Source organism: Rhipicephalus microplus, chromosome 8 (assembly GCF_043290135.1).
Source record: "Rhipicephalus microplus isolate Deutch F79 chromosome 8, USDA_Rmic, whole genome shotgun sequence".
NCBI lineage: Eukaryota > Metazoa > Arthropoda > Arachnida > Ixodida > Ixodidae > Rhipicephalus > Rhipicephalus microplus.
This window is the reverse complement of record NC_134707.1, coordinates 73,029,210-73,037,519: the sequence shown is the minus strand read 5'-3', so window position 1 is coordinate 73,037,519 and position 8,310 is coordinate 73,029,210. Positions and strand designations below refer to the sequence as shown.

General features: G+C 41.0%; 1 long non-coding RNA gene across 1 annotated transcript; it reads left to right on the top strand.

Moving 5' to 3' along the window:
* The first annotated feature begins 3,215 nt into the window (after nucleotides 1-3,215).
* On the top strand, nucleotides 3,216-7,595 carry LOC142768603 (uncharacterized). Its single transcript, XR_012885353.1, has 3 exons — nucleotides 3,216-3,284; nucleotides 5,661-5,720; nucleotides 7,124-7,595. It is a non-coding gene; the product is annotated as an uncharacterized LOC142768603 (long non-coding RNA).
* Nucleotides 7,596-8,310: the final 715 nt, after the last annotated feature.

The window sequence follows — 8,310 nt, the reverse complement described above, 5'->3', positions numbered from 1 at the left end:
GGCAGGCTAAATAACAAAATCTTAATCTGCCAATAGTACATAATATCTACGGCGGTCGACAACACTTTTTGTTCTGCAAAAATTCGGAACTGTATCCCTACCCTAAATAAACATCTGCTAAATATGATGCAGTGACTCAGGAAACTCTTTCTATTTTAAAGTTACCAGCTGTCATGCTAATATTGTGGCAATAAACGTACATGTCTCATTATTTCTGTTTTCTTCCTACATGTCCACATATGATTTAGTAATCTGTGATTGAATTCTCAGTGTGAAGATTTTACTGGCGAATAAACAAAATACCTTGTATATAAGGGATATTTAATTGCCATGTCGGCTGCGGAACCCGATATTTTTGCACAAATGGTTGTGAGAAACTTCATTGAAATATAATAGATACTTTACTTTGTAAACAAATAAGTTTGACAACATTCAGATGCAAACAGAAGCGTGCATGCTGTCTGTCTATTTAGAGACGTATAAGCCACCTTTTCAATCAAAAATTCTGTTCATTATGAAATGCCATTTTCTTCTTGGCAGGTCCTCATATGATGACAAATCTAAATTCACGTCCTCCACCGATTCGGCAGCGTAAGTATACGTTTTGCTTTCATGGCTTGCAGTTAAGAATATGGAGACTAAGAAAGAGCAAAAAAAAAAAAAAAACAGGAACTGCCCTTATAGGCTCTCTAAACTTGAAATGTAGACTTCAACGGAACTTCAGTCACGACACCTGACAATATCAAAAACTCCGCACTACGGCTAACGCGTAACTTATTGTACGACTCACACACTGGACTTTCAATAAAGATGGGAGTCATTCACGAATACATATTCATGTGATCTTGCTCAAAACAAAGGCACCAAGCAACTAAGACGATGTACCAGGCCGCCCAGCAACCTCACCAAGCAACTCCACTCAAGAACCACAATAACCGGCCACAGCAGAGGATGTAGTCTCCAAATCTAAAAGCAAAGCAGTCAGACGTCACCTATTGCACGGCGGCTCCACCGATACGCAGACAGGCATACCAGCAGGGTATAACAGTAAATAAACAACTCAAAGCTCATCAGCTACGCTCAGAAAATACACTGCCTAGAGAAAAAAAAATCTTACTCTTAAATAAGGGCAGCGGGTAAGCCATAGACAAAATCAACGCAGTCTTCTCAAGCACAAGTGTACAAGTGTGACAACTGGCACCTACTTCAAGTGAAAGCAAAGTGCTGGTTGTTCCTTCCCATTCCCCTTTTAAACAAGCTGCAAAGCCAAATGTAACACATTAGCAGGTACAAAGACTTCATTGGGCTTTGCTATAACGATCACAAGTAGGCCTACAATAACCAAGAAGCCAAGAATTTCAGCTTTTTATCAAAAAATAAAAAAAAAGCTATAGCTATATGTACGTGACACCCTTCCGAGCGTGCTAAAGAGGAGACGGGAGCCCTGTACCAAATTTAAATTCTCAGGACGAAACGTTGTCGTAACATCATATACAGAGGATTTGCCTGTAGCGGATATTGCCCTGATCATGGCTAAGAACTTGCGATCACCAGTAAATCACATATTGTGGTCATAGTGTAACCATTCTTTCAAAATCAGTCGTGGATTTCTAAAAAAAAAAGTATGCGCATATAGCATTGGTTCAACCTGATTGGTTCAACCTGGTTTGAAGCTGCTAGCAGGCAATAGCCCACTATCAAACACACCAAATCTCAGAGTGGCAATGCTCGTAAAGAGGTATTTGGCAATTACAAATGATAGCCGCTCCACTCCAGATATTCACCCACAAGCGCTCGGCATATGCCAGCAAAGCAGGGGTGTTCCAGAAGTAGCAATATGAAATGTGACAACTGACTTATAAAGTCAACATCTAGCGTGCTCGGTGGATTTTAACGCCCTGGTACACGCGCTCAATAACAAAGTAAGTGATGAAGATTGCTATTGTTCCTCGGTGGCGTCTTCCTGAGCTTATTCTTATTGGGCGTGGAATCATTACTACCTGGGGTGTTCAGAAAGAGACAAAACTGCTGGAAAAAGCATAACACAGCAACCTGGAGCTGCTAATGCCTCCAGATGTACCAGCGAGACTAGTCAATAGCATTACACGAGACACCACCTCCTACCTTGGTGATTGATAGGTGGGGTTTACCATCCCAAAACCACAATATGATTATGCAAGAAGCCGTAGTGGAGGGCTTCGGAAATTTTTGCCAACTGGTGTTCTTTAACGTGCACCGGAAATGTGAGCGCAAGAGCTTACAGCATTTTCGCTTCCATCGGTAGCCGCAGCAGCCCGCGACACGACGGTCAGCAGCCGAGTACCTTAGGCACTACACCACCATGGTGGGGCACAACCTCATAACTTACCTATGCAAACGAAGTGAAGCAGGGCAATGAAATAGCCTCGGGAAAATGCTTGTAAGTGACTATTACATAACAGTAATCCACTGCAGCTTCACCGACATTAGGTGGCCGCTGGGAAAAGCAGTTAACGGACTGAAAGAAATACCACGATCCACATCAGAATGCAATCCGCAAACTTGTATCAGTGCAAGAGTACGGAATACACATCCCTGAAGCTCTTCCTAAACTAACGAAGTAGAGCAAAGCCACAGCGGAAAGTCCGGCACTGGAGAACCAGCTAGCGCACATGTGGGAGGCCCGAAACATAATTGTTGAACGGTGGAAACGGCAAAGGCGTAATCCTATTCTGAAGAAGTGAATCGACGAACTAACTTTTGAACGTGACTGTTATGCTGCAGGGTTCACACAGAACAAGTCGTGTGGCTCACTAAAAGTCACTTTGTGACTTTTAGTGAGCCACACGACTTGTTCTTAATCTTGTTTTAGTGAGCCACACAAAGTGACTAAAAGTCACTTTGTGTGGCTCACTAAAAAGCACCTTGCGGACTGACAAAATCCTGGGCCACCTTGCACGCAGTTGCAGATCCTGGTAGCTCAATAACCAAAAAGACAAATGTATTAACGAATCTAGTCACTAAGTATAATGCGAGCAATGAGCAGTTTTTCGGAAGTCTTAGAATGATACTTCTGTAAGCATGCACGAGACAGTAAGAACGTGCCAACGCGTCCGGTGAACTGTCATAAGCTGTATGTATCTGTAAACTACGAAAGGTTTTGTGGTGAGTTTCATGACGCATAAAACACACATTCATTTCCACAGTAATTTGAATTCTGAATCCCTTATTTACAGGACGTTTTTCCCTTCCACCAGTGAATGATGCACCACTGCCACGAACACCACCTTCACCTCCCCGTCAGAGTACGTATCTATTTCGCTGGCGAACTTGCTTAAAGAGTCATCTGAACTGACTGTTTCACAATATTGTCGACGTCTTTCACCTTATTCAATTCATCAGAAGAATGGTGCGTCTGGGCTTCAATGCAGCGATCATTTTTTGAAGTGCCATCATGACTCTCTTTCATATCAGTGAATATAAGTAGACACACATTCTCATCATTAGGTTGCACGTTATGTTCCTCTCTGTTCTTATAATCGACCATAACACTGTAGTGAACATAACTGTACAAATGTTGGAGCGAATGATTACGGTATCAAATAATCAAATTTTACAATGTGACCAGCGAAAGTGCTCTAAAGGATAAGGCACTCGGCTACAGACACACAGGCCATTGTACTGAATCCCGGCCGCGGTGGCTGAACTGTCAATGCAGGCGAAAATGATTGAAGCCCGTGGGCTTGAATATAGATGACCATTAAAAAACATCAGGTGGTTCAAATTTATGGGGCCGTCCACGACAGCGTCTCTCATATTCATGTAACAGTTTTGAGGCATTGAACCTCAACAATGTTTGAACTTTACCAGTCTGCGCCAACGATGTTTTGCACAGCTACACAACAACTAGCTCGACAGCATGCGATCATCAGAGCCACATGACAACCCACGAAGGTAATGTGTTCTAACTGAAAACTATACCAGATATGATATGTAGTTGAAGGTAGACGAAAACATGACTGGGGTTGCCGTTTTGAGACTTTCAAAATGAGGTTAAAGTAAAGGTAACAGTAGCATAAATGGCAATTTTTTGTAAACGTTTTACCAATTTTTAATGAATATAGAACAGAAGCACCAGTATAAGTAGAGCTTTAGTTATTCAACAAAGAAAAATACTTAAAACAGGTTAGATATTCTCTAGGAATCTTGTCGTATGGTTGTATTGTATGGGGACCCACCATGTAATATTTATTATGAACAAGAGCGAATATACAAAAAGAAGGTGCCAAGTTCATCTTATCACGATACACTAAGAGAGCAGCTGGGCAATTGAAGCTGAGGTTACATGGGCATTACCTTCTCCTGGTCCATGATTAGAAACCACATTATAATTTGGTATTCAGTTAGCCACAATAACATAGCAATTAACAAATAAGTTTTTCTAAACATTTCTTTACATAAAAATGTCTTGAATTGCACACCTAGACACACAAGATAAGTAACTTGTTAATAAAGATATCTTTATGCAATGTAGCAACCCTGTCCACTTCGCCGTGTTTAAAAATAAATTTTTAGCGCATACGGTGGTAAAATGCGCAAGCCATTAAGGTTTTTTCAAAACAAGTTGAAAACTTTAGATTACACAGCACTGCAAGCAGTTCACTCGCCACTTTATGAAGTCACTAAGAAGAAAATAACGGCTAGAGATAATATCTTTCGCACGTCCGCAAGTACCTAATACCTGCTCCATATCTTTCAATAAGGTCATTTATAGTAAAAAATATCTTCAGATACTGGTATTTTGTATGGTTTGCGTTGTGTGTGACTTTTCACATGTATTTTTTGTCGACAGGTACGCAGAACACTGTACTCATAAGAATCTATGTCACTTGTTTCGTGGTATTAAGCAGGACATCGTTCTGCACTTACATTCGCTAAAAATTCAGAAATGGCACATTTTGCGGAAAACAACTTCTCTGGTTGTATATATATATATCAGGCGAGCAAAATGCTCTCTCTGCAACTAACTTCTTATTCAATCTTCTGGCTTTTAATGTACGCCCACAGAAAACTTCAACAAATTTGGCAACAGTGGCCATGATTACAACTTATTGAAATGGTTCGATCGTACCTAGACTCACCAAAAAGATACATTTCATTTAAAGGGTCTTTCTTCAGACATATAAAGTTATAATTATACATATTCCAGTGCAAACCTAGAGAACACCGTATCCAGTAAATCTGATATTCGAGCACACTCATTGTCAGCGGCGGCGAGAGAGCTTCAGCAGTACTCAAGTGCGGCCCTTTCTGAAAAAAAAAAAAGGCTGAGTGAGTCTTTCGTGCCACCAGCGCTAGAGGTGCTGCATGAATTCCTGTTCAAAGGGCGTTCACACCAAAGGTGCCGACGGCACCAAGCAGCGTCGGTATTTGCTTTAGGGTGAAGAAGCTTGGCTCCCTCGTCGCTGCGTATAGTCGAAGTGTATACATTTCTCGTCGCCCTACCCTAAGCCAAGACGTGTAGCAAAAGCAAATCGTCGCAAATGAATAGGCTCCTCTTTTCCCATAGCACGCAAAAGCGAGAGTTTTGTGTAAACATAATTTAACTACCTCAATTAGCGCAAATACTTTTCTTTTTTCCCTCCCATGATAACATTCTACGTACGACTATTATATTCCAGGACCTCCTTCTCCACCAAGAAGAAGACTTCCTCCAATGCCACGTTGGCGACGCAATCGGTGTATGTACTTGGTCACATGTGGCTAAATTCTGAATCTGCATGTGTTGAGCCTACTAATGTCACTTGAACAATTGTACATGAACTCAATATGTATATGTACAATTGTACATGAACTCAATCCAACGTTGTGCAAACGTTTGCGCACTACAATGAAAAAACTGTGTGCCTTTTTACATTTTTGTCGGTTGGGACAGTTGCCAGTTATGAAAAACAGTATTGAGCTCGGGCTTGTGTGTTCCCGTTTGTTTTGTTCCTTTTTTTTCATTTAAGTGCACAAACGTTCACACGATGTACAACAAACCAGCCCATACCTGGACTCTTCTAGCCAACGTCGTTTACATCACCTTCATGGTTCGCTTTTTTTGCAATGCTTGTTAAATATATGGCGCCAGAGAATGCACAAAGTGTATTGCGCGCAGGAAGCTCTCTTGCTCAATGAAGCCGCTTTGCAGCAATGAATTTCAGGTGACGGGCAGCAATGTAACATATCGTGCAGAATGTGCAAGCGCAATGGTGAATGACAAGATCTGTTGGCCTAAGCAATGACGGACCACCGATATCCTGTCATTTAGCAGTGAAACTTTCCGCGACAGCACGATATAATTAGTGGATACAAGGTATGGGCCCAATCTGGAAAAAGAAAGGGGGGGGGGGTGTGCCTATTAAGAGTTCATGGAGGTTGCAGGGAGTTCGCGTTATGAGGGAGCCGAGTATGTTCAATAGAATGGAGTGGACTTCGAATACACCTAAAGAGTCAGCACAAGGTTGATCAGTTTCATGATGCTTGGAGACTTATCTACCATGACCGCATCTTAAATAAAGTTTATGTCTGGAATGAAATTTATAGGGCAGCATTCAGGGAAATATGTAAAAAAAGTGTGTTCTCGCAGGTCTGTAACGCTAAAACAATGGCTCCGTAGTCATTACCAACTTGCACCTATTTTTCAAAAGAGAAAAATTTTTAGGTAATTGCAATGTATTGTAGAGCAGAACACAATGATGCCGATTATCGCTGAATAGTAGGTGCACTGAAGATTGTAGCGAATATATGTTTTGCTGGAAAATCAGTTTGTTTTCTAAGAAAACTTTTAGTGATAACATGACGCTGGCAATAAGCACAATACAGTGTTTTGTTTCCGAAGAATCAATGGCTGATGCTTTATTTCCACATATTGTGCGAGAAATCGAAAGAGCGCAGATGGTTTACGCGTAATAATTTCTGATTGTCGCAATGTTGTCTAAAGGAGAACAAAGGGGTGTAATTTTTGGGAAGAAACATTGTAGTTAAATGTGACAAGCTTAATATTTTGGACTTTTTTGCTAGACTTAATACAGTGAACTGCAAGTGCGCTTACCGGCAAGAAAATTTATAGTACTTTTTGGCGCATACTTTTTTCTCCTAGGGTCGTGGTCTTAAAGTGAGACATAGCATCTCGCTACGCCACCAAGAAAGAGACAAGTCGAAGCGTTGCCCAGCATACATTCCAAAGGACACAGCCGCCCTAAAGACGCACACTATAACACTGTCGAGGGCAGTACCGAGAAAAATACTCTGATAATAAACTTCATTTACAGACTTGTGCGCTAAAAACTACTCCGCGAGTGACAATTAGCACATTTTGTGGAAGTAATCTCCTTCTCTTCCAGTTTGTGTGTTCTATTTCACTTGCGAGGACGCAATACTTCTTAAAAATTGGTTAAACTAAAAAGACACGATGATAAAACACGAAAAGGGACTGAGCTGGTTACGGCACTTATAGCTTTTCAATTGCAATCTAATGCATAGTGTCTGTAATGAATTACGCAACATCTTCTAATCGAAACCAAGGCTTGTGCACATTGGCGGTTCAACCCACCGAAAAGCTCTCGCCTCCCTGCCACCAGAAATGACTAATAAATAAATGTATTCAAGAAATTTACAACTCTCTAGTACTTCTTTTGTGTGATTTTATGCTGACTTCTAATTTATCAACATTTCGATACACTGGCCAATTTTATATCACTATGCACTATAATAAAGGATGATAAAATTCACGTAACTTTCCGTGGTTATTATGCTTCCGAATTCACAGTGCGTCACGAACATTAAACACAATAAACAACTTGTAGGATTTTGAAGACTTTTTTGGGAAGTATATGGCCACCTATGTGGTCACCTTTATTTTTCAACAGGTAAATGATGTAGAGTGGCCGTATTGTGTCCGGTACTCTCGGAATAAAATACCGAATCGCAATTGCCTTGCAACCTCTCACCTCACCTCACCTCACATACATACATACATACATACATACATACATACATACATACATACATACATACATACATACATACATACATACATACATACATACATACATACATACATACATACATACATACATACATACATACATACATACATACATACATACATACATACATACATAAGTATTGTAGCCTCACCGCGATGGTCTAGTAGTTAAGGTACTCGGCTGTTCACCCGCAGGTCGCGGGATCGAATGCCAGCTGCAGCAGCTGCATTTCCGATTGAGGCGAAAATGTTGTAGGCCCGTGTACTCAGTCTTCGGGGCACGTTAAAGAACCCCAGGC